We start from the raw sequence: 26,551 nt of genomic DNA, 5'->3' as shown, positions 1-26,551 counted from the left end.
AAACTAGTCAGAAGAGTTGAAGAAAGACCTTTTATTCTGATCAGGTAAACAATTTTCAAAACCGATATTACAATTCTCAATGTCTATACATTGCATAAAACTAGACCCTGTCGCTCATCATGTTCAAAAACTGACTCCAAATAAATCCAAGACCTCATTGTACAACCTGAAAGTCGACAGTGCTGGATGAGAGGGCAGGGAGTGCGCTCAACACAGAGGAAGAGCAAGGGCTTTATAAGGAGGACTCTGACTGCTCAGGAACTAACGCCAACAACTGACAAGTGGGAACTCAGAACACTAAGAAATCTTCTGCCCAGAAACTCAAACAGTCAGTTGAGAGAGGAAGCGATCTACGGAATCAGAGAAACGCGTTGCCAACCATATATCTGATTAAGGATGAACATCTAGAATACACAAAGAGCCCAAAAAAAAGTCATAACATCAAGAAAAAAACAATCCAAGGGGGAAAATGGTATACAGAGCATAACAAAGAACTTCCAAAAGGAGAAATAAAATAGCTAATAAAAATTTAAAGAGTGTTTAATGTTATTAGTCATCAGATAAAGACAAATTAAGAGTACTTTGAGATTCCATCTCACCCCAGTTGGGATGGTGATTATCAGAAAATCATATGACAACAAATTCAGGCCATGATGTCAGGACAAAGAGTTCCACTTTTTGGTGGCGAGAGTGAAAACTGGTTTGGCATCTGTGGCAATCAGTATGGCATCTCCTCAAAATTAGAAATAAATGGCTGTGTGAGTCAGCTATTCCATTGCAGAGCATGTCCCCTGAGGACTCTCCATTCTGCTTCATGGGGGAGACGCTGCATGGCTATTGCTCACCCATATTCCTGGCTGTTCACAGCAGATAGGAGTGGGATCAGGGCAGGTGTCCACCAGCTGAAAAACGGGTAAGGAAAGTGAGGGACATACACAGAATAGAATTTTATTCATCAGCTAAACAACTTAAATTTACAGATGTCAATGCAAAAATATATAGCTCTCATTTTAAAGACAATAAAAGGTAGTTTATCCCGGAGCCATTTTGAGAGACCATGGCTCAGGAACACGGACTTAGGTTACCTCAAATCCCACGTTCCTATGTGGAAACAGATTCATGAAGCTTTATAGTTTTATAGACCAAAGAGAGTCATAAATCAAGGCGAGTTTAAAATCCACTGGAGGGCATGTCAGAGAGAGGGTGACAGCAAGCTAGGGAAAGCTCTCCTACAGGTTTCAGGTGCCCCTGATGACATTCTTAGATTTGGGTCAGTAGACGCTAGTGATCTGCTAAGTTAAAATATTCCAAAGGCTTCTATCTATTAGCCATAGAATGCTAATTCCTATGCAGCAGTGGATAACGAATGTCTTTTCCAAGGGACGAAACGAGCTGACAATAAGGTAACGAGCATTCGGACCTGTAACCTTCCCATCTTTCTACAGCACTGTGGTCTAATCAATCAGTCTCAGCAGACACAACTTCTTTCTGGGAAATTTTGTTCACATAAACAAATGGATTGAATTACAGAACCTTGTATTTAATGAGATATTGTGGGCACTCAAAAATCAATACACCGTGTTCTCCATTAGAGTGGATCCTGGCTTTGTGTTCAACCTGGAGTACATATAGGAGCCGGAAAATGAGGAATAAATCAGCAGGAGAGGCGGGGTATAGAGAAGCATGGGAGATTGTAAACAGAGAGAGATGGGAATATTGTGAGCTGAAAGGTTTAAGGAGGCAGGGGTTATGAATAAGGAAGATGGGGTGGGCTGTTCAAAACAAAGGGGACATGAAGGACCCACATGGAAACCTGATATCTTATAACGAAAATTAAATTACAATTTGTACTTTGAAAGATGGAAGGACACAGATGGGAAAAACTGCTCCCAGAAGCATGACAGATTTGCTTTCAGTAGGACAACCATTTTCTCAATACTGTTCTTACAAATCTGTGAACATGGAAGGTCTATCTATTTTCTGGAATCATCTTCAATTTTTTAGCATCTTTAAGTTTTCATTGTGCATGTCTTTCATTTCCTTGGTTAGATTTATTCCAAGAATTTTTTTTTTGGCGGGGGGCAGGGGGAGACTAATGTGAATGACTGTTTTCTTGGTTTCTTCCTCAGCACAGTTAAAGCTGTTACGTAAGAAGGCTACCACACCTTGTGTGTTAATCTAGTGTCCTATTATATTGCTGAGCTGAATGTGTTCATCATCTGAAGGACTCTTCTGGTAGACTCCTGAGTGTCATTTATATATAGCATCAACCCATTTGCAAATAGGATTACTTTGACTTCTTCCTTTCCTAGTTATATACCTCCATTTCCTCTTGTCGTATTGGTCCAGCTAAGAGTTCCAGCACTACATCGAACAGGAATGGAGAGAGTGAACAACCTCGTCTTGTTCCTGATTTGTGGAAATGCTCTGAGGATTGTTTGCCTTCCCCCGCATAGGAAGCCTTGTTCCAAAATGGGTCTGATGACCTTGGATAGATGTGTGAAGTTGGTAGAACAAAGAAACTGTGACCACCTGTTTCAAATATGTGGCACCGGATAGCCTGGACTATTTTTATTTATATAATTTCAATAATTTGTATGGACAGTTTTACAATTATGTATTTCCTTTTCTTTCTAATAATGGTTACAATAATTGGCAATTTGTTCCTTTACCGAATCTCCCTTTTGTTCCCCAGTTTTCCCACTGGTAATCATTACCTACTTCATTCATAGCTCTAATGTTAAACGCATAAGCAGTATTGGAAGCAACAAAGAAAGTTTTTCTTTGTAGTCAGGCTGGTCTCAAACTCATGGAGATCTGCCTGCCTCCACCTCCCAAGTGCTGGTATTAAAGGTGTGTGCCACCACCACCTGGCAAAAGTTTTTCTATCTAGGCACACCTATAGGTAGAACAGTGTGCCCAGCTGGCAGCATTTGCAGTGGCAGCTTAGAGCTGAGCTGTTCAGGATCTGCACAGAGGCTACAGATCAGGAATTTCCTGGAGACTGAGTCTCTCAGTGACGTAGTCACCAGAGAAGACTGCTTGGACATGGGTTTCAACCAATAGAAAGCCTTTATTAGCCAGCTGGTGACAATAATGGATGTTTGGGATCCCAGTGTAGCCCCAAGCATTTTCAGAGTGAGTTTTTAAAGCACAAAACCCATGTACTGGGTTGACCCAATTCAATAAACAAGAACAGTTAGCTGAAGTGGAACTACAGAAGTTAACAGTAATGTAACATGAGGGGGCCTACTTGTTGGGTTTTCTGTCCTGTCTGGCCCCCCAGACAGGGGGCCAGCTGTTTAGTCCCAGAGAAAATCAACCACCCACAGAGGACTCAGTAAGTTATAAAGCTGATTGGCCCTTTAGGTCAGGCTTCTTATTAGCTAATGCTCTCATCTTGATTAACCCATTTTTCTAATCTATTTTAGCCATGTGGCTCAGTACCTTTTCGAGTGGGGCAGCTCACATCCTGCTGCTTCGGTGATCTGGGCAGGAGTGGGAGGAATCAACTTCCTCCTCCCCAGAATTCTCCTGCTCTCCTTGCATCATTTCCACTTCCTGTCTTGTTTTCCCCACCTACACCTCCTGCCTGGCCAATCAGCGTTTATTTAAAACATGATTGACAGAATGGAGACAATTCTCCCGCACCACAGTAAGGTTACCACGTTTAGAGACTTCCCAGATATGGCCTTTGATGGATCAGGTCTTTGTTTTCATTCTGGCAGGCAGTGCTGTCTATGTGCTGAGTTTCACAGCCTGAATGGTGCTTCCACCATGGAGTGTAAATTGAGACTGGGTGTTGGTTTCCAGAACACTCAGACCCAAAGAATCACACAGAAACTATATTAATTGCAACCCGGTTTGACTGATGACTCAGGCATATTTCTAGCTAGCTCTTATCTTAAGTTAACCTATTTGTCTTAATCTGTGGATCGCCATGAGGCTGTGGCTTACTGGTAAGGTTCTGGTGTCTTCCTCTTTTTGCAGTTACATGACGTCCGCCTGACTCTGCTTTCTTTCTCTCTGCATTCAGTTTAGTTTTCCCACCTAGCTCTATTCTGTCCTGCCGTAGACCAAAAGCAGCTTCTTTATTAACAAATGGCAATAAAATATTCATAGCATACAGAGGGGAATCCTACATCAATCGAGTCAGTTGTGCTAAGGTCTCAAGGCCGATCATAGACCAGAAGAGGAAGGGAGTTATCTGTCTTTTCTAGGAGATGCACCCATCACTCATCCTCATGCTCTCCTGCATATGAAGCTGCTGACATCTGTTCTAAATGCCTCCTTGGGGTGAGGATAGCAGACATTTGGTGGGTGGCTCTATTACACACCAAGCTGGGTTGGGTTTTAAGTACTGAATCCTAGGAGTCATGAAGACAACAGAGATACACTACTACATTAGACTATGCAGGGCAGAGATGGCAGACGGTCAGCACACCTGCCTGCTGCACACCTCCTTGTGGGGAGTACCACAGGCACCCCAGATTAGCATAATCCAACTTTACCTCTTCTATCCACCACGCCCAGCCCAAATCTGGCAACTCTCTCTTCTCTCTCCCTGCTGCATTAGTCAACAGCACCATCCATGAATCCTGGGGCTTGCTCTTGACATTTTTTTGGTCTCTTTTTCCTCCTGAACTTAATGCATTTGCAAATTGATTTCACTTCCAAAATATATTTATTTGAAGTGCTCCTACGTGTATCTTTTCTGCCACTTCCCCAGTCTGAGCTGTCACCAGCTATGATGGACAATACTTAGTACCGTCTCCTGTTACATTCCTGTCAGCCATAAGAGACAACCAAATGCCAACAGATGTTGCCTGAGTAGTTGCCCCCTACTTCAGAGACGCTCATCAGGTTAGGATGGGGAGCTCCTAAGAGATGACCACTCAGACACAATGTACAGCCAATTAAAGTCTTTATTCCAGCAGTCTGGAATCATATCCCAGTATTTGGGGACCTAGGTGTGACTCTGAGTGTCCAGAACACAGGGGTTTTAAGGGAGGAGACCTCATCCAGGCATCTTGCTTGGTAGCGGCATGGGGTGCAGGGTAAACAGGCTGAAGCAAACAGTCTTAACCAAAGCTAAGATAAGCAGTTAGCGGGAGGCGGTTCAGCACAAACAGGCAGTTTAGACAAAGGCTAAGATAAGTTAGCAGGGACCTTTGGTTCCTAGGCAGAGTTGGAATTTTCCACGGGATTCTCCATCAAGGAGATCAGATTCTAGTTAAACCGGTGACATCCTCAGCCAGAACCCAAGATGGGGACCTCTGCACTGTCCTCCACACTCCCCCGCATCACAAGGCAAAGTCAGGATCTTGGCTTCAACACAGCATAGGATTTCAGGATGAGTTGGTATGAAACAGGCTTATTAAATAATGATGAGGTAGAGCTTGTCTTGCTTTAGACCTGCTGGGGTAGAAAGCAGTGAGAGACATGTTTTAGCAATAGCTACCAGCTACACACAGGATTTTGTTGCTTTTGAAGTTGCAATGCTTAAAGAATACATTTTGCAACCAAGTTCACACAGTAAACAAAGTTTGAGATTTAAGTACAAACACACAAGGGGTGATTCACTTGCTTTTCTTGTCTTAAGGAACTTTCTTTCACAGCTGAAACTGCAGGGTTGGGCTAGTGCTGATAAGGCTAGGGTCAAAGGTCACATACCTTCTGGCCCTACACAAGCATAATTGTTGTTTTTAAAACTGTTCAAAGTCTCTTCAAAAATACACATCACCTCTGTGTAGATAATTGTCACCGACTTTGTCAATTGCATTAAGGGTCTTGACTGTCAACCACCTGCAAATGGAAACCCCACACAAAGGTGAAAAGCCCTTTTGTCTTGCTCTTGTCTCCTTAACTTCTCTGCCTTTCCACCCGACCACACAGAGCAAGAGGGTTTCCTAAAATCCCATCACATTCATCTGTTACTGAAAATTCCAAACACCCCACCACGCACCTCCAGGTTCTGTAGGTTTACAGTCCCGTCTAACTCTTGACCTGGATCCCGAGTCCTATCCTGTCACCCTGCGTGTCCTGTCCTGGAGTACTTCCATCACCGGCTGCTTGTAGGCCCCACATGCACCTTTTCATTTCCTGTTTTGTAGTCATTTTCATTTCTGTCCATTTCTGCCCATTCTCTCACACATTAGCTTAAAGGACATATCTTTAGACGGTATGTTCCTGACCCATGCAGTCTAAAGTGGATCCCCATGACTCCCTCTTAGCGCCTTCCATCAGTCTTCTTTTGTAACAATGCATTTTACATTTTTATATTTATTTGTGCAGGGTCTATTTATTGTGTTATTCATTGGACTGTATGTTTCATGGAAGCAGCGATCATGCCTTTTACTCCCAAGTCTCATCCCAGCATTTAGTTTGGAAACAGGTGTAATGGATTATGTAAAATGCTGAAGATCCTTGAGTGGCTGTAGGGGCAGAAATGCTGCAGGTCCCCAATCTGCAACTGTGGGCAACAGGTCCCAAGAGTGGCCAGTCACAGGCAGGGATGGTGAAGTTCCCCAAGTGACTGCAGTGGGGCACGATGGGCAGCAAGTCCCACGAGGAGAGACAGACAGATGGGCATGCCATGAGACCACACCACAGGTCTCTGAAGGTGGATGGTCCTGGGCAGGGAGCCACATGCGGTGGGTGAGAGACAGAGAAATGGATAGGCACACCATGCAGAGTGAGGTTGGATATTGATTTAGTGGGTTATGGAAGAGAAGGAGAGAAGGGAGAAGAAAGGAGGGGGGAGGGAAAAATGGGGAGAGACAGAAGCTGCCTCTTCGAGAGGGAGATGGAAAAGGAAAGGACTCAGGCTGGAAGCTGAAGATCAGCTTGCCTAGGCAGATGGGGAGGGAGTGGGCATGGATTGTCTCTTAAAGGGACAGAGCAGACCATTACAACAGGTACCTTGTGAGTGCTTAAAACATTACTATTCTAAGAATGAATGAGTGTGCAGATGACAGGAATCTGCTGGAAAGCCTGGAATCAGGTTTAAATTCTGAGTTGTGTGGCAATGGAAAAGAAGTGAATTTGAAAACCATTAATTTTCTCCTTAGTGACACTAGTGACAGTGGGATAGACAGCAACCACTCCAGGACAGGCTCACGCTCAGTAGCAGTGGACCGGACCAACATATAATTAAAACAAGACATCTTGATTCCAATATTAGTGATGCTGCAACTGTCACAGTGGCAAACGGCACAAGCGTGGTGCAGACGGTAGAGGACAGTTCACCAGGAGAATATGGAAACAGAGTGTTGGGGCTCACAGATATTACGGTCGGGTGGGCTTGCTGGTTGAAAGTGCAGAACAGATTATTTCCAGCTAAACCGGAGGAAAAGCCATCATTGCAGAGATGGCTGTGACGAATTATAAGAGTCTGGGCACAGAGGAGTAAGAGTGTTTTACAGAGTTACTCCATGATACGAATGATGATGTCAGAAAAGAGAAAAGCTCACCATAAAGTCACAGGATCTCGATTCCAGCCCAGAGAGAAAAGGAAATGTAGGACCCGAGGTTGGAAGGACAAAGGGAGTTTGGTTGGAAGGAATTCTACAAGTTTCTCTTCTGTGCAAAATAGGAGTGGGTAGACAGCAAGGGGTCTCTGTGGCTGTCAGTCAGAAAGCAGACTGTGAGGAGGTCAGAGTGAAAACTCTGTCCAGACGGATTCTTTCAACCTGGTTCAAGACTGAATCAAGGGAGTCTCCATGCCAGGCAGGTTACTGTAGGTATATTTAAACACAGGAGAGCTTGGAAAGGGTTTCCAGGCAACAATCATTCCCAATCCAGATGCACAGCTAAACTCAATGTGTGACCACTTAGAAATTCCTTTACCAAGCAATTTGTGACCTTGAGGGTAGGTTCTGCTGCTAAAAGGTCTAGAATCTAGTCTGGTCTCTGACTGAGACAGCACTTAGGTCAGCAGATCATAAATACCTGTGACTTCTCCCTTAAGGTTGGGTTCTATTAACTAGGGCCTAAAGATAACAGTCCAGGGTGGGAGAGTCTGAGATAATTGTTCTGAGGAATTAGGGTGAGGTCTGGTCCAATGATAGCAAAAAGGTCACCAGGTCATTAGCAACCTCCATTCTCAGCTTTCTGGGTAGAAAGCAGCATTGGATTTTATCTCCTCCATTGTGGAAGCAACCCTGTGTGTTTACATTCCTGCATTTCTTAGTGCTTCTCTGTGAGTCCAAGGGTCTCCTGCCCTCTACAAGAGAGGGCTGAGAAAGGGAAGCCACTTGCCATGAAGCTTCAAAGGAGCCTGGGCTTTTGTCTGTGTGTAGATATAAAGGCTGTTAGAATTTCTAGTGCAGTGAAGAGACACCATGACCACAGCAACTCTTATAAAGGAAAATATTTAATTGGGTGACGTACAGATCAGAGGGTTAGGTCATTATTGCCAAGGCAGAACATGGAAGTGTGCAGGCAGCCTTGGTGCTGGAGAAGGAGCTGAGAGTCCTACATCTTGATCAGCAGGCAAACAGGAAGTGAACTCTCTCATGCTGGTGTGGCTTGAGCACATCTGAGATCCCAAAGCCCACCCCCACAGGGTCACACTTCCTCCAACAAGGCAATACCTACTTCAACAAGAGCACACTTCCTAATTGTGCCGCTCCCTGTGAGGGACCATTTACATTCAAACTCCCATAGGTGGTATAAACTCTTAGGGTGGTAGGAAGTTTCCCATCACATGTTTTAGATAAGCATAGCAAACATGACATGGAGCTGAGAGGAGCTGGGACCATAAAGTAGAGCAGTCAAGTCACAGTGTAGATGGCTTCTTCACTGTCCCAGAGAGAGCTGCGGAGGTGTGGGTGGTCCAGGCTGTGGGATGAGGCCCGAAGGTTCATGCTTTAACAGCCTGGAATTTATTGTATATCCTATACTAGCCTCAAACTTCCAGCAATTCTCCTGTCTTAACTTCTAAGTGCTGAAATTTTAGGTGTAAGCTACCCAGCAAAGAGTGTTTTTTTGGTTTGTTTGGTTGGTAGACTGGTTGCTTTGTTGTTATTGTTTTGGAGACAGGGTTTCACTAAACAGCCTTGGCTGGCCTGGAACTTACTATATAGATCAGACTGACCTTGAATTCAAAGAGATCCACATCTTTGTCTCCCTAGTGCTAGGATTAGAGGCAGGGGCCACCATGCCAAACTAAGGATAATCTTTTCTAAGAACTGTTAGGCTGTTTCTTCAGCCCTGTAGTGGTGGCACATGCCTTTAATCTCAGAACTTGGGAGACAGAGGCAGGCAGTATGTGAGTTTGAGGCCAGCCTGGTCTACAGAGCTAGGCAGAGTACAGCCAGGGCTACACAAAGAAACCCGATCTCAAAAAAGAAGAAGAAGAAGGAGAAGGAGAAGGAGAAGGAGAAGGAGAAGGAGAAGGAGAAGGAGAAGAAGAAGAAGAAGAAGAAGAAGAAGAAGAAGAAGAAGAAGGAGAGAGAAAGAAAGAACGAAGAAAGAACAAACTGTTTCTCCAGTGAATAACAGTCCCTTTGTCTTGTCTGACTTTCCCAGGTCACACTCAGCAGATCAGAACCACATCCTGCCTTTCTCTCTAGGGTCAACAGAGTGAGGACCACACTGTGCTCTGCTCAGGAGGCCACAGTGGGGAGTCATGTCTTTCATTCCAGCTCATTGAATGTGGCATTTTTTTCCTTTAAAAGTGTGTCTCTGAGTAATGTCAGAAGGTACATCCATAAAAGTCTCACCAAAATGACTGCCTGAACAATAGCAATGACACCAAAGGACATCCCAAAGCGGGGGCAGGAAAAGCCTCTGAGGCTTCCGTCCTACAAAGAGCTGGAGATAACTGAGAAGTGCTGAGTGTAGGAGAAATCGTCTTTTCCAGGGAAGAGCACAACAACTGGTTATTCAGTACCAAATGGTCAACCCTGAAGACACAGAAACGTAACAATATACAGACTGTGTGTGTGCACATACAAACATGCATGTAGTAACAATGAATGGAAAAGAGGCCATGGATCTGAAAAAAACAATGAGGGGTAGATGGGAGAATTTGAGAGGAGAAAGGGGAAGGGAGAAATGATGTCATTATAATCCCAAAAAGTAAAGAAAAATGTTTTTAATTGAAATAGAATTACATCACTTCCCTTTCCTCCTTCTAGCTCCTCCCAGATACCCTCTCTTAAATTACTTCCATGCTCCTCCCAAAGTTGATAGTTTATATCCTCTGTTTCTTTGATTATGTGTGTTACATAGACACAGAAACATACATAGACGTGTGTGTGTTTAAATAGAACCTGTTGAGAACATTTTCTGAGGTTGTTGTTGGTGGTGGTGTGTGTGTGTGTGTGTGTGTATGTGTGTGTGTGTGTGTGTGGTTCGAAGGCTGACCACTCAGGGAACATCAAGGAAGAGGGGGCAGGAAGACTGTGAGAACGAGAGGACCCGGAAGTCACAATACCGCTGAGAGACAGTCTCTTATAGAAATGACTGCATAAACAAGATCAGAACGATGGCATTGTCAATGGATATTCTAACATATAAGAAGGAAATTTTCTCAGGATCCCACCCCTAGACAAAGAACTACAGGCAACTATTTCATGTGATTTGCAAAGGGGAACAAGTTCTCTCACATAAGTCAGTATCTTCTTCTTCTTCCTAATGAGCTTACTGACATTGTCAGTGAATTAAGATACCAAAAATACATCTCTAGGTGCCCTAATTATCTGGTCCTTTCTTTGACAACTTCAACTTAGACTTTCCAATGTCCGTCTCTCCTGACTTCCTCGGTCCTTTGGCCAAGGCTCCTGAGGCTTCATTAAGCAAATTCAAAGTTCTGTATGGGTTTGAGTCATTTGATCTCATGAGACAGAGAAGAAGAAGAGCTTGGAGGAAATCATATGTAAGCAAACTAGGAGGAATCTGCTGTAGGAATTCCTGCAGCCAGTAGCCTTTAAGTTACCCACCCACTTCGGCAGGGCCTCTTACACTATACGGTGTGATTCAGTTCCTCTTCCCCGTTCGTGGAGAGGATTGTGATCTGTGTGTCTACCCCTAAATAAATAATCCTTTATTGTACTCAATTCTGAGCTAGTGTGGGATTTCTTTTTCGCACCCTTCTTCAGGAACCATCGCACACGTAAAAGTTGTTCTACCCCTGTCTTAGTGTCTGTCCTGCGGTTGCAGCAAGACACTTTGATAAAAGGTACTTGAGGGAGAAGGGAGGGTATTTTAGGTCATGGTTTAAGGTACATCTTGCTGGGGAAGTCAGACAGCTGTCCCAGCACATGAACAGCTAGGAAACAGGGATTAATGCAAGCTGTGGCTCAGCACGCTGTCTCCATCTGCAGTCTAAGGTCTCTTTTCCAGGGACGGTCCACTCACAACGGAGATGGTCTTCTCATGTCAATAATATAATTAAGATTGTGTAATGTAATATAAGGAAGGTGTGCCCTAGGCCTGTTTTCCAGACAATTAGAGATTCAGTCAAGACCACAGGAGTAACCATCACAACAATATGCTAACAGTTCAATTAGTTTTATGTTTTTAAAAGTATTTTTACCTGTATTTATTTATTGATAAGGGACACATTTGTGCCACAGTGAATATGTAGAGGTCAGAGAACAAATCACTTTGTAACAGACACCCAAACCTTAATACAACTGACTCCATGATGGAAGAACCACTCAGGCCATAACTGAGCACATAGACAGCACCACCTGCCAGAATAAAAACAAAGACCTAATCCATCATATCCCATACATCTGGGAAACTCCCAAAGTAACTAACCTTGCTTCTGCATTCTGTAGTTCCACATCTGGCTGACTGCTCTTGTTAATTGAAGAATGTCAATCCAGTACACGGTTTTTATGCTCCAAAACCTCACCCTGAGAAAGGCTGGGTGCTACACTGGGATCCTGAACACCAGTATAAGGACTTCCTATTGGCTTAAATTCCTGCCCACGCAGTCTTCTCTGGTGGATCCCCACAGCAGCTCCTGATCTCACTTTCCAGCCACTGTGACGTGGACAGGGAAGGACTACGGGCATCCTGATACCATCACTGATACCTTTCTAGATACCTTCACTGACTTTTTTTATGCCTTCCTATTTAATCACATTCCATTGTGCTTTTCTTTCCCATGAGAGGAAAGTGAAATGCAGTGAACAGTGATCTGTGTGCAGGTGAGCGGGTCTGTGTCTGTGAGCGTGAGCGGGTACTCACAGCTGTGCTTTCCTGCAAACACAGGCTCTTAGGAAGAACACGCAGCTGTTTGTCCACGCTCACACGGAGAGTTTCGGAGCGGGGCGGGGCGGGGGGGGTCGATGAATCATGCACGATGATTATTTTCTGATTAAAGCTTTTTAAAATATTAATTCTCCAAGAATGTCATATACTGTATCTCCATGAAATTCACCTCCCACTCCTCCCACTCTCCCCTCCCGGATTTAACCCCTGATTCCACGTCCTCCTGATATCTTTTCTCTTGCAGCTCCTTGGTCTTCTGGCTCTAACAATCTTTTCCCCCCTTCTATGATATTCCCTGAGCCGTAAGTGTAGGGGTCGTAATATTTCTGTACTTTTGTTGTTTTGTTTTCTATGTCCTGTGTCTGTAGATTACAGGGCCTTAACATGCTGTCTCATGTGATCAGTCACAATGAGCACCTCCTAATCCAGGCAGCTGATTGACAGCTCTCTCTCCTTGGGGGAGATTAATGGAGGGATTAACCCTGACTCCACATGCTTGCCTCCTATCTAGAATAAGGAACATAACATGGACTTGTAAGTTATGAAGCTGAGGAAACAGGTCAGAGGGGATATCTAAGAAGGTAGCTGAGACCCCACCCCCCAACTCACACAATCACTAGAAACTGGCTGACATCTTGACACGAGAGGCTCAGTATTAACTCTGGAGTTGGATACATCATAGGCAGAGCAATACTAGCCTGTCAAAATGGAGGAACAATCGAACAAGGTTACCAGGCATCAAAGTTAGCTTGGTGGGAATGGCTAGTCCAATAGGCTTTCTTTCCTCCTGCTCACTCTGGAAGAAGGACAGGGAGAATGGGGGTCTCCTGAGACCACTCTAACAGGCTGCTCTCTCCTTATAGTTGCTCATGAAGCCAGGGAAGAAAAAGGAAAATCTCCAGATAGTGTCTCAGTTATCATGGCAAACGCTGAGGTTTCCAGGTTCACGCTCTTCTCATGATGCCTTTTACAGAGGATACAAGGATAATCACAATAAAAGATAATTTATTGACGGGAGGCGACAGGGACCTGGAGGTGTTCCATCCTTTCCCTGTGGTCTGGCTCCAAGAAGCGAAGAGGGGGAGAGAAGGGAGGTGAAGTGAGGTGCCCGCTGACCTTTTATGGATCATTGCAGTCTTGCCCGTGCTCTGAGCTTTCACTTTTCATATGTCAAACTCTGGAATTTCCTGTTTTCCTGACTCATCAAACTTTTTTTTTTTACTTTTTAATTTACAGATGGAGAGCTATTTATCTTCAATGAAGGCTCCTCACCACTAATTCCTTACTCACTGGGATCACTTCAATGCATAGACCTTTAAAAAAAAAAACCTAATAATTTTTTGGTCTGAAATAACTTCCAGAGGGATCTCCTACCCCCGATGTTGGGTAAGACTTCTTGGAGAGAAGCTGTGTCTGCAAAGGCTGATTGACTGATTACAAGGTCACACTGTGGAGAGGTTGAAATGCTGCAGGCCCAGAGCCTACTTACACTTCAGCCCCTAAACGCCATCCCATGCCCACCTGTGACTGACCTAACCTCCTGTGACTAACACAGAAAAAAACCTTTTGGAATGTATTATTAAGAAAGCAGAGTTTTCACCAACCAAAAGGCTAAGAGGCATCACGTAGCTCCTGAGGCTTACAGCTGAGATTTCTCTGATTGCTGTGACTTCCTTCTTAATGTTTCCGCCAATTGTGACTTTTTTGTTCTGTTATTACAAAAAACTTAGTGGAATTGCTTCCTATATTACTGGAAAATGGAATTTGGAGTAAACAAAATTTGAGTTCCCAGACCATGGTCACCCATATTTGGCACCAGAATAAATTATTTCTTATACCCTTTGGTAAAAAAGGTATATGATCAAAGGTGCCTTGTGCGCAGGTCTTATTTATTTTAGAGATAACCCAGATTTAAGCAAGGACTGCTTTATCTACCCAGAACTCACTGCTTTGCTAATACCAGAGGTCCCCAAGTTGCTCAAGACCTCTTGCTGGTACAACTACCCAGAGTAGGCAAAGGAGTCTCCTTCTCACTCTGAGGGCCCAGAGCCCATCCAGAACCCATCTTCCCTGCTCAATATCTCTTCTGCTCCTGTTCCTAAGGGAGATAGGGATTGACCAGACAAAGAGACACTTGAATGGACATCCTTTTTCCTAATAAGAACTGAGACATATAAAAGCTGATCTTGGAGAAGAGTCCAAAAGTCACTGTCAAATTCACTGAGGTCTTCAGAGACTCAGTCCTCTTAGCTGGCCTTGAAGGACATGTGACCCCCAAAACTAAAGTCGGACTTCTAGCAGAAAGACTGTGGCTTTGCATGTTGCTGAAAGATACAAGGACCAGACGCATGTGAGCAAAACAGAACACCACAAATGAGTCAAATACAAACACAAGCAGAAGCCAACCCCTGTGGAGAAGTTGTTCTGAGGCGGCAAGAGCGGGAAACAGGTCCATGATGTTGACACAGATGCACAGCCCTCGATTCTAAAAGAGAAGAGATCATTTATTCTGGAGCCGATTATGAGTGACCATGGCCCAGGAACACAGCCTTAGGTAACCCCCAAATCCCATGTTCCAGCATGGAGGCATTCTCATGAAGTTTTTATAGTAACAAGACAGAGGAAGTCATAAATCAGGACACATTTCACATGTGTTAATGGGAACGTCAGGCAGGGCTGGCATTAACAGAAAAATATCAACTATGGGTGTCGGATGTTTGTGATGACTCTTAGCCTTTTGGTGGGTAGCAAAACATGGTTTTGTTGATACATCAAAAAGTTTTACGTGTTGGTCACAGAACATTAGGTCTGACAGAGAGGTGGGCAAGGAACGGCTACTTAGGGGGCTAAAGATGGCCCAAGATCATTGTAATTAGTCCCTGGGCTTTGGGAAATATAAAAATAAAAATATATAAATACCCTTTAAGAAGCGCTTATAGGAATTAAACAAATCACAGAAGAATACCAAAAATAGAAGCATTTAATCCCTTGTACCAACACTCAAAATATTCCAATGCTATTACAAAGCCAAATGGAAGAAGATGGAGACTTCTGCTAGACCACCAAGCCCCAAATAGGATAGCCATCTCAGTGGACGTGAACCCTCACATCCTGCGATCCCATACTTCACTAGGTCCAGCCCATTTTTGGATCCAGAACCACAGATGCCTTCCTGAGCACCTCTGCTGTGTCTAACAGCCAGGGCTTGCTGATCTTCCAGAGAGACGACAAATGCCTGAAACACAAAGGCCCAGAAACACCGAAATTCCTACATGGTTTTCTCAAACTCGTAATTCTCATGATATTTACGATTCTTTTAGGAGTCTGATTTCATTCTGGATGTGGCTTGTGGTCAGGTTCCTCCTAGAACAAAAGAGAGACAAGAGGCTTAGTCAGCATTGGTGTGTGCATGTTCACCCTCATCACAATGCCATAGCAACTGGAACCCATCCCTGTAGCTTAATATCATAGACTGAGAGCCATAGACACATGGAAATATGCGTTATGATAGGAGGGGGACAAAGGGGCTAAAATATATATAAGCTGAAGTCCTATAGAGCTTGGGACTCGGCCTTGAGATGCGAATCTACTGAGCCAGTTTCAGCACAAATAAAGCTACTCCATGGCAGGAAGCCTGGGTGTCCCGTTTCTATCTGAGAATCCCTTTGCAGATGACCTGTTCTTTCCTCCCTCACAAGATGCTTAACTCAAAGGTCAAATTTTCTTATTATAGCAACTAGCTAAGACAGGCAACAAGGTATCAAAATACAAAATGCAGCTTTACCCACAGAAGGCTAAATACCTGCATTATATGGTGACTCCTTCAGGATTGCTCATACATCTTGTGAGACCATAACAGGAGAAATACCCCTTGCAGGTTCAGGGTTCTGTCTGCGGTTAAGACAGTTAAGAACTGCTCTTGTTCTCCTCTGCTAAGTGCTTACAAGTTAAGGTTCCCATTTGTAATAGAGAAGTTCCCATTCGCCCCCCTGCAGGTAAAGGTTTCTGTCTGTAGTTAAAAGACTAAGTTCCCGTGTATCCTGTGTGAAGCCCTTGCAATTAAAGTTGCTATTAGTAAATTAAGATTAAATTTCTGTTTCTTAGTTCTGATATAAACTACAAAACACGTTTTTCCACCTACACTCACCTTGCAGTGCTATTCACAGGCTGTATATCCTTCCCCTCCTTCCTTCCCTTTGTGGCATCCTAACAATGCTAACAGCCAACTCTCTCACCCCTGAACACTTGGTTACCTCTCCTACTACAAGGACTTCGAGAGGCCAACAGGGGCTGCTCCCTAAAATCCCCACTTAGGGAGAGGTAGCCAGACTGCCAGTCCCAGGTGTACCCTCAAAAAGCTTGCCTTAATAGGACAGTTGTGGATTTGGCTTTTCTTCTTGCAGTTCTGAGGTTTAACCATCTGAAGGGTACCTCTGTTATTAGTAAAAGCCCTGTACCCCAAACAAAAGGACAGCTAAAGGGATCATAGGGTGTTATTGAAATTAAACTTCAAACTACTCAATAATTGTCTAATTACTATATAAGAGCTGTAAACAGGACCGGATCTGATGCTGTACAGCCAGGCCTGGAGGAAAAGGTGGCAATTTAGGCCTTAAAGATGGGTTTAACCCAGGCCCTGCCCTAAGACAGGCAGTCTACAGGTTTCTCTTTTTCCCTTTGGTTCCTGACAAGGAAGAGAAGGACTGGAAAGGGATGCTGATTAGAACCATGGGGGAGGGGTCATGATGGGGGCTGTAGAGGGAGATGAGGGAGACATGGTACACAGGACCCTGGGGTTCTCTAGTCCCCCTTAGCCAGTTGATATCTTCCTAGCCCGAGAGCCATGGCTGCCACTGTTGTGTTACTGAAAAGATCTGAAGAGGTCACTGGAGCCTCTCCTTTCACCACTGACACCCACTCCATAGGAATTCTGCTACAGGCATGTCATGCCAGCACCTTCCAGTGAGGTCTCCCTTCCCATTCACATCACACCAGCACCGCCCAGTGAGGTCTCTCTTCCCATTCACATCACACCAGCACCGCCCAGTGAGGTCTACCTTCCCATTCACATCACACCAGCACCGCCCAGTGGGGTCTACCTTCCCATTCACATCACGCCAGCACCGCCCAGTGAGGTCTCTCTTCCCATTCACATCACACCAGCACCGCCCAGTGAGGTCTACCTTCCCATTCACATCACACCAGCACCGCCCAGTGGGGTCTACCTTCCCATTCACATCACACCAGCACTGCCCAGTGAGGTCTCTCTTCCCATTCACATCACACCCGCACCGCCCAGTGGGGTCTATCTTCCCATTCAGTTCACACCACCACTGCCCCAACTTCCCATGAGAAGCTTCTGCTTTCGTCTCCCTGGAGCTCTGCAACTCTCTCAATCCTGCAGCCTGCCATGCCCTTCATCAGATGAGCTAGAAGAGGAGGAGCATGGCTGTGCTCAGTACTCATGTACTTCGTGCTTCTAGGAGAGACATTGGACACTGCTAAGGAAAGTGCAGAGCTGATTTACTTACTGCTGGCTCTTACCTGTGAGGTGCACACAAGCATTCGGAGGCAGGATATGCAGCTACTTCTGCTCTGGATGCAATGGTTTATGCTCTTTTGCAGATCAGTAAATCTGCTCAATGGATGAATTCATAGCCTTAACCGAAGTGCCCCCAGCAGAAACAGAACAGCCATAATACACACACACACACACACACACACACACACACACACACACACACACACCAGGTCACCGTAGATTTGGGGTGCTGCATGAGAAAGAATTTCTGAATTCCTCTGGGCAGCCTTTCAGAGTAGTCAGCAAATCTCAGAATTTCTGGATGCCATCCATTTACTCAATTAGTCATTATTAAGATCCTAGAACATTCTAAAACAAATACTAAAGAAGCTAAGGGAACTACATGGGTGATGGGACAGCAAAGATGGCTGCGTTGTATGGAACAGTGAGCCCTGAAGAACTTAGCCTGTTCATGATACTCATCTCTAGCTTTCGTAGTGGTCTTAAAGGGTGTCCAAATAAGACATGGATGTTTGATAATGGAAGGGGAACAGTTTCAATCTCCAACATAAGCTTTGAATGGAATCTTAATACCCCTAATCCCACAATACCCATAAATGACTAATTCTCTCTTTTGGAATATATATATATATATATATACATATATATATATATATATATATATATATATACATATATATATATATATATATATACTTCCTAGCATCAAAGAATATAATCTCCTGGGGCAAACAATATTTTTGGACGCTTTCCTTAACAATAACTCCAAAGACAAACTCAAGGTCTTCTGTTTGTCCCAAACACGAAGCTGCTGAGCCACTCTATGGGGCCCAAGAGCATTTCTCTTAGGCCGTAGGAGTGCCTGGCCTGCGTCTAGAAATGACAGTCTTGGCTTAGCTCAGCCTGGACTACAAAAGGATTTCTGGTGGTTAGATGAAAGCCAGTGTCCTCATAAACTTGTGAAACATGCTCCCGTCTGTCAAAAATGAGCCAATTCTCTTGCTTCTGGCAAAAAGGACATGGCTCTCCATGAACATACACCTGTGGCACCTGCCAGCATATCAAGGTCCATGCTACCCTTCAGGATCCTAGAATCCCCATTCATAAGTACCTTCATACATTTCAAAGTCTGTACAAGGATCCTAGCCCCTTTCTCCTCCCCCCAGGCTTCCTCCTCTGATACCCATTCATTCTCGATAGAATGGCAAAGGTTACACACACACACACACACACACACACACACACACACTATTCTCACTATTCTCTTTTGCTTCTTTTTCCTGCTTCCCTAGCCCTGGCCATGTCAAGTCTGCTGGCCATGTTCAGTCTATTCTCTCTCTGCACCTGGACCCTCCCCCCCCATGCCCCTGAAGTTCTCTCTTTCTTTCTCTCTCTCTCTCTCTCTCTCTCTTTCAAATAAAGATCTTTCTACCAACATGGAGTAGTCATCTCAATGGTTTATTTACTACGCCCTTGGACACAATTTTTCTTCACTGAAAGGTCCTTTGGAAACTTGGCAGTTACTTTGTCCAAATGTCTCTGATATAAGTATGAAAATATGTGTTAGTATGAATTTGTTTTCCTGTTAGGTTGAAGTTTTTCCTTGCTGAAAAGTCATTGTCTCAGCAGGGGAAAAATTGAGTTAGAAAGAATTATTTTCACATGGTGCATAATATAGCTATCATGGAACTCATTTTACCAGACAAGTGTTTTTTGTTAAATTTTTCTGTTATATAACAATTTCACTGCATTTACCACCCTTAATTCTTTGGATTGGTTTTACAAATTAATGGCCCTATAAATGTTTTATTGTCATCTGGGTTTGACACAGCCATTGAGATTATGAAATCACAGTAACTATGAGCAACTGGGCCTTTACAAGGCTGGCTCTCTCAACAGTCTTGAAAAGTGAGGTTCATGAAGTCGTACCCCTCTACTATTGACTATAGACAGCCTGTGGGAGAAGGGGAGTCATGGCCTTCAGTTGAGGACTTCCGGGTGAGCTCACCAGATTCCAGTTGATAATCCCAAACCCATGGTCACTGGGTTAAACAGAGTGAATAAACAAACAAACAAACAAACAAAAGACCCAGAAAGGCATGAATGTGGGAAAGAGATCTGTAGGATGTGGGGATGGCTGGGTGGAAGGAAGACAGAAGGTGATCCTGAGAGCAACTAGCAAGCATTACATACCAGTATGCAGCTGTGGAAACCTAATCAATAAAAAGAGAATTACAACTTAGAAACTCAAATTATAAACTGACCAGTGTAAGGGGATTTTTATGGTGATAATAGTTCCTTAGATGGTGACATAAAGTCCTTTTTAGAGACTTTAATATTATACCCATTAATTAGTCATATGTTTCTTACGCTATTTGATCACCCAAATGTTTCATCTTATTCAAGCCAACTCTCTCTCTCTCTCTCTCTCTCTCTCTCTCTCTCTCTCTCTCTCTCAGTGTGTTGTTTTTGTGGTTTTTTTCTTTATTTAGTCTTCTCTAACACATTACATCCCTACCACAATTTCCTTTCTTTCTTCTCAGTCCCTTCTTACAGCCTTACCTCTTCCCCAGATCCACTCCTCCTCCATTTCCCTTCAGAAAAGAATGGGCCCCCCAGGGACATAAGTCAAACACGGCCTAACAGGTTATAGTTAGACTGCAGACATACCCTCAGATCAAGTCTGGGTGATGCAGCCTAGCAGGAAAAAATGGGTCCTAAAAGCAGGCTAAGGAGTCAGAAAGCCCCTGCTTCCAGCGTTAGGAGTCCCACAAGAACACCAAGCTACACAGACATAACATATATACAGAGTCCAGACCTACACAGGATCCCTGGTTGTCACTCCAGTCGGTGTGAGTCTCTCTGAGTCCTGTTTAGTTGACTCTGTGGGTGGTGTTTTTGTGGTGTCCTTGAGCCCTCTGGCTCCCACATTCCTTTATCTCCCCTCTTCCGTTGGGTTCCCTGGGCTCCACCTAACGTTTGGCTGTGGGTCTTTGCAACACCAAGCAAATTCCTTATGCTGGGAAACATTCTCAGGAAACTGGGAGTCAACCTCCCTCAGGACCCAGCAATTCCACTCTTGGGAATATACCCAAGAGATGCCCTATCATACTACAAAAGTATTTGTTTAACTATGTTCATAGCTGCACTATTTGTAATAGCCAGAACATGGAAACAACCTAGGTGCCCCTCAATAGAAGAATGGTTTAAAAAAGTGTGGAACATATACACATTAGAGTTCTACTCAGCGGTAAAAAACAATGACATCTTGAATTTTGCATGCAAATGGATGGAAATAGAAAACACTTTACTAAATGAGGTAACCCAGACCCAAAAAGAGGAATATGGTATGTACTCACTCATAAGTGGATTCTAGCCATAGTTAAAAGTCTTTGAGTCTATAATTTGTGATCCTAGAGAAGCTAAATAAGAAGGTGAACCTGAAGAAAATCATATAGTTATCCTCCTGGACATCAGAACTAGGCAAACTCGGGTGCATGGGGGGTGGGGAGGTGGAAGTAGGGGAAGATGGTTAGGGAGAGGGAAGAGGGGGAGGATTTGGGATGGCTTGGGCAAAACTCCATTACTATTCAGAATAATTTGGATAAAGAAAAATGCCTGGTGTTACAACAAACAGGGATTTAATGTGTCTGCCTAAAGGAATCTGCTCTCTATTTTTGACCTTCAATCCAAACAACAGACTGTTAATAGGTTCTCCTCTAGGGCCTAGTGTTCCCCAGCCATGGGATCTTGGGCATAGTTACAGTATCAGGACCTGTTCTATTTAAAGGAAGGTCTTCCCTACGCTGTTTCCCCTTTGAATCTGTTCCACCACTGAATTTATTTTTGTTCTTTTTAATTTTGCTACACTGTCAACATATAACCATCACTATGGTGTTTGTTTGCTTGTTTTGTTTTCCTAAGCAATACAAGGGAACACATCCCTGGAATCTAACTACAGAAGATCGCTGTGCTGGTTCAAGCATGGCCACCAGTGTCCTGGCTCTTGCCCTCTCTGAGGCCACTGACTACTATTGCTTAAACCCTGTGGTAAGATATATCACAATACCAACTAAACTCCCCACGATACAGAGATCTCATCCAACTCTACTGCAAAAGACCCCAATGTCCTCCTCATGCAAAGGATGAAATAGGATGGAGGCTTAAGTCACTCTCAGGCAGGAGTTCATCGCGTGAATCACAGGAAAATGACTGAATTTTCCCCCTTCCATTCATCAAAAGAACCTGTTTTAGGAGCCCAGTGCTCAGGGGTGAGATGTGGTAGCAGAAAGCTCCTCCAAGATTACCATGTGAAAAGGCTAAGGGGTGTGCATGACCAAGCCCTGTTGCTGACCATGTGGCCCCACCACCATCCTCATCTCTACTTCCATCTCCCTACTGGGTGCTGTGGCAAGTGGGAAATCTATTTTCAGGAGAAAAGCTCATCATCCGGGTGGCACTGAAGCCCCAGCCTTTCCCTTCCCCCGACATGAGCTTCCTAGGGAAATACCATTTTCTTTTGGTTCACTGTTTTCAAAAGTCTGATAGCCAAAGGGTGGGCATAATTGCCTCTAGACCGTCTTTATTCTTGCCAGGAAGGCCAGACTTCCTCACACCCAGAAACTCCTTTTGGTTGATTCATTACAGGTGCCCGTTGCTGTGTCTGCCCACGTTCGGAGTTCTAAGTCTGAAATTACTTAGTTTTTCTTTTCTCCTTTTCTGTCTTCATTCTTCAAACCCTGGCCCAAACGCTAAAGCTGATGCCTGTGCTGGACTCAGAGGATTCCTGTTCTCTGCTGCCCTCCTCCAGACAGCTCCTCCAGCTGCGTCCAGTGCTGAGCGCCTGCTTCCTTGAGTCTAACTCAATACTTCTGACCTTTTCTCTCCTTTACCAATTTCCCTCCTGGCAGCTGCTGAGCTCTCCAGCTTGCTTGCCCGTTTCTCTAAGCTATAAGAACCACAAAGTTCATTTGTAAAGCAGCCTCTTTACAGTAGAAAGTGGAGACATTCTTAAGTCACTTAGAACCAACAGCACAGAATAATGGCTGTCACGTGTTTTAGTAAATTGCACTAGTGCCTTTGACAAAAAGCGGGTAGATTTTGGCAATAAGAGATGGTCTCATAATTATGTCATACCACCCACCATCTCAGATACATAGATTATTTACTATTTCATAGAGTAATACCCTTTCCTTCCAAATGGGAATAAGTAGTCACTATTTGCTTTCTCAGCTTTCCAGGAGTACTTTGGAGGAAAATTTCTAGAAACCACAGAACAACCTGTGGCTTTGATATATCTGGAACACTGTGTGTGTGTGTGTGTGTGTGTGTGTGTGTGTGTGTGTGTGTGTGTGTAATATATGAATAAGGAAATGCAAGTGTGCATGTCTATACATGTTTAGGTAGAAGTCAGAGATCAACATTTGGGTGTCTTTCTCCATTGTTCCCAACTTTATTTTTAAGTTAAAGTTTTATAATATTATTGTGCATGTGTGTATGCATGATGTATGCATGAACTTGCAGAATTCAGAAGCCAACTTTGTAGAGTCAGTTCTCTCCTTCCACTTTTATGTAGGTTCCAGGAATTAAAACCTCAGTCATCAGGGTTGTGTGGCAAATGCCTTTGCCTATTATAGATCCTTATCAGTGGCCCTCCCTCCTTCTCTCTGAGACAAGTTCTCTCAGTGGACCTGAAGCTCACTGGTCCAGTGAGCCCTGCTTTCTGCTGTCTTTGTTCCTTCTACTCCCTGACCACCCAACTCCATGGTTACAGGCACACGCTCCCAGGCCCGGCTCTTACACAGGTGCTTAGAATCTGAACTCAGGTCCCAGGCTTGAGAAAGTAAACATTTTAGCCACTGAGCCGTCTCCCAAGGCCCTGAAGACTTCTAAAGAAATCATAATTAAATGCTGGAGTGATAAATGGTCTTTATCTCAGGTTATTGAAGTGGAGAGGATGAGGTCAGTGATTCTAGGAACAGTCAAACCAGTGAGGAATGCATTGTCCTTAAAATCCATGCCCCAGCCTTCCTGGACATCCGTTCACAAATATGGTGCCTGTGACTTCATGGTGAGAATTTGAATCAACTTTTGATGACTGATGACCAAATAAAGTTCTGCTTTTGTCTCCCTTAAATCTTCTGCTCAGGCTGCTGCTGAGCAACCTCCAAAGATCTCAAGGGCAGAGGCACCAAATGGAGCAGGCATGCCATTTAGCACAGGTACCACGGGGACTCTGTAGGAGCAGTGAAGCCTACAATTCCCAAAGTGAGCGTCCAGGAGGGAGGGAAATAAATAGATCTCAACTCAAGAATGTTCTAGCTAGCTCTCTGTGGAAGAGACCAACTTTATGATGTCCCTAATAGTTACTGAAGTTACAAGCCCGGCAATTCCTGCTGGTTCATCAAACATAGAGTTAAGGTAAAATGTGCTTGGACCATTCATAACATAGCCAAGATGACAGCCTGAATACGTAGCTGTCTAGGGGAAACTTAACAATGTAGTCTGTGTCTAAACGGGAGATTAAATGTTTAACCTAAAAAAATGTTCCCAGTGGTGACCATCTCCACGAACTAGATTGAGGATTGCCAGGTGACAGAAAGTAACAAAGGCTAATTCCAAGTTCATTTAAACTTACACAAAGGGTGTTATCTTAGTATTCTGTACTCCAGTGGAAAAGACACCCAGTCAGAACTGACCCCCTCTTCTCTCTGTCACCCTTCTTCCTAAAAGCTCCTATGGCACTCGGTTTACATTGTTAGGATTTGATATAAAATATATTTTTAAATTACAGCATAGTTTCTCAGAACATGTTTCCCAACTAAATCACTTAGCCTTTTCAAAGCAGGGACCATTTTTGTTTGTTTTTAACATTTTCTATTAGCTGTATTAATTACTCTTCCTATGCTCTGACCGAAGGCCTAACAAAAGCAGGTTACAGGAAGAAGGGCTTCCTTTTGCTTGGGTTCAGGGAAATGAAGTCCAACAAGGTGGGGGGTAGGCGTGTTGTTGGGAGTGGCTTCACCCAACCAGGAAACAGAAAGAGGATGATTTCATTTCCCGGCTGGCGTTTTTCTTTCCCTCTTTTCAGTCAGTCCAGGACTTCAGCTGATGGAATGGTGTCACCCACATTCAAGGGTGGAGGTTTCCTTCCTCAGTTAAAGATCTCAAAAACCAGTCTCACCCTCACAGATACACCCAAAGGTGGGCCCCATGAATTTTCTGTGTTTGTTAATCCAACCAAACTGACAATGGAATTTAACTATCATACTATGTATCTAAAACAATATCTTTCCATGCATACCAGGTTAACCAGAAATTGAATAATCCAGCCTTGCTTTTTTTTTCTTCTTCTTCTTAAAGACAGGGTTTCTCTGTAGCTTTGGAGCCATTCCTGGAACTCACTCTGTAGACCAGGCTTAACTCACAGTGATTCACCTGCCTATGCCTCCTGAGTGCTGGGATTAGAGGTATGTGCCATCACCATACCCTCTGGCTTTGTTTTAAGATACCTTAAGTGCTCACTTTCTGCTGTGTCATTGTTTCCTTCTGAATTGCTACAGAATTCTTGTACCTCTTCCAGGAACTCATTTTCCTTGGGTTAACTCCATTATAGTTGAGTCTGAACCAAACACTACTTCAGAATAAGAAATGGGCTTTCCTTGGCACTAGATCCTACGGTAAGACCTACATTCAACCTCACATTTCCAGTTACCCCACAAATACAACTGAGTGTTAACTCTGTGAATTATCTTCTGAGGATGTGAAGCAGATAAAACAGACATAAATTTCAGTCTTCATAGGCTTAAATTCTCTGGGGGAATTTAGACAATAAAGTAAAGCTTATTGCTTTGATGAAGAGATGCACAAGTCATGAAGAACTAGACCCGATTCAAAGAAATCAAAGGTGACTACCATGTGGAAGCCGTGGATAACCCTGACTTAAACAAACAAACAAACGTAAAGACTGACTTATTTAAGGAGCTAAAAGAACTTCAACCATTCACACTGACTCAGAAAGAATGCTTTGTTTCCACCATGTTTGTCTCTCTAGAAAACCGAAATCCACAGGAACAAGACACGAAAAGGAGAACCCACTACGGCTCTCTCACTAGATTGAAGACGCCCACTCCACAGGAACCACTCTATGCTGGGACTGTAAACCTGGCTAAAAACTTAGATCCAGGGAGATCATGGGCCCTGGGGGAACTTAATGCTATTGTTCATCTAAAGGAACTCTGAGGTCCCTTTCAAATGCTGGTGTTCATAACTATAGACAAGGGCATGCCCTCAGCGTTAACCACAGAAGGCCCTGTCAGACTAATGGTGGGGAGTGCAGAGTCTCACGGTTGTACACGGTGCAGAGAATAAGGGGGAGCTAAGTGTCAGCCTGAACAATGAATTGATATTGTCTCCTCCATGGCTCAGAGAACATTGCAAAGTTGGGAGAAGAGTATTAAAGCCAGAAGAAAGGGAGAAGGTCTGTGAAACTCCATCTGGGTAAGACACAGATACTAACAACATGAAGTTACAGCAGCTGGGGCTGCCTGAATTGGTCCTGCATGAGAATGGGCCTAGCAATATAGTCAGGCATGGATGGCACAGGGGCTCAAAGGCCCTCGCCTCTGAGCTATTTGCTATAGATAAATTCGGGGAGAAAGGAAATCGTCGCTTTTACTTGTGTACCCACTGATGACTACAGCAGACTCCAGTGGATAACTTCCAAACCAATGGTCACAGAGATGCCCCCCATTATATGCCACAAAATGATTGGGAAAACAT

The 26,551-nt window shown here is 44.0% G+C and overlaps 2 long non-coding RNA genes across 2 annotated transcripts in view; both read right to left on the bottom strand.

Annotated features, from left to right (window-relative positions):
* Nucleotides 1-12: 12 nt before the first annotated feature.
* On the bottom strand, nt 13-3,575 carry LOC148122145 (uncharacterized). The gene is made up of 2 exons (XR_015737938.1): nt 3,448-3,575; nt 13-902 (listed from the first exon to the last, which is right to left on the bottom strand). It is a non-coding gene; the product is annotated as an uncharacterized LOC148122145 (long non-coding RNA).
* An 11,615-nt stretch (nt 3,576-15,190) lies between these two features.
* Nucleotides 15,191-26,551, bottom strand: part of LOC148122144 (uncharacterized) — a 53,519-nt gene continuing 42,158 nt past the window's right edge. The window contains exon 2 of the long non-coding RNA XR_015737937.1: nt 15,191-15,591. This is a non-coding gene — a long non-coding RNA (uncharacterized LOC148122144). The remainder of the gene's footprint in view (nt 15,592-26,551) is intronic.

Source organism: Myodes glareolus, chromosome 5 (genome assembly GCF_982192425.1).
Source record: "Myodes glareolus chromosome 5, mMyoGla1.1, whole genome shotgun sequence".
Lineage (NCBI taxonomy): Eukaryota > Metazoa > Chordata > Mammalia > Rodentia > Cricetidae > Myodes > Myodes glareolus.
Note: the sequence above shows the minus strand (reverse complement) of the source record. Positions and strands in the feature narration are given on the sequence as shown.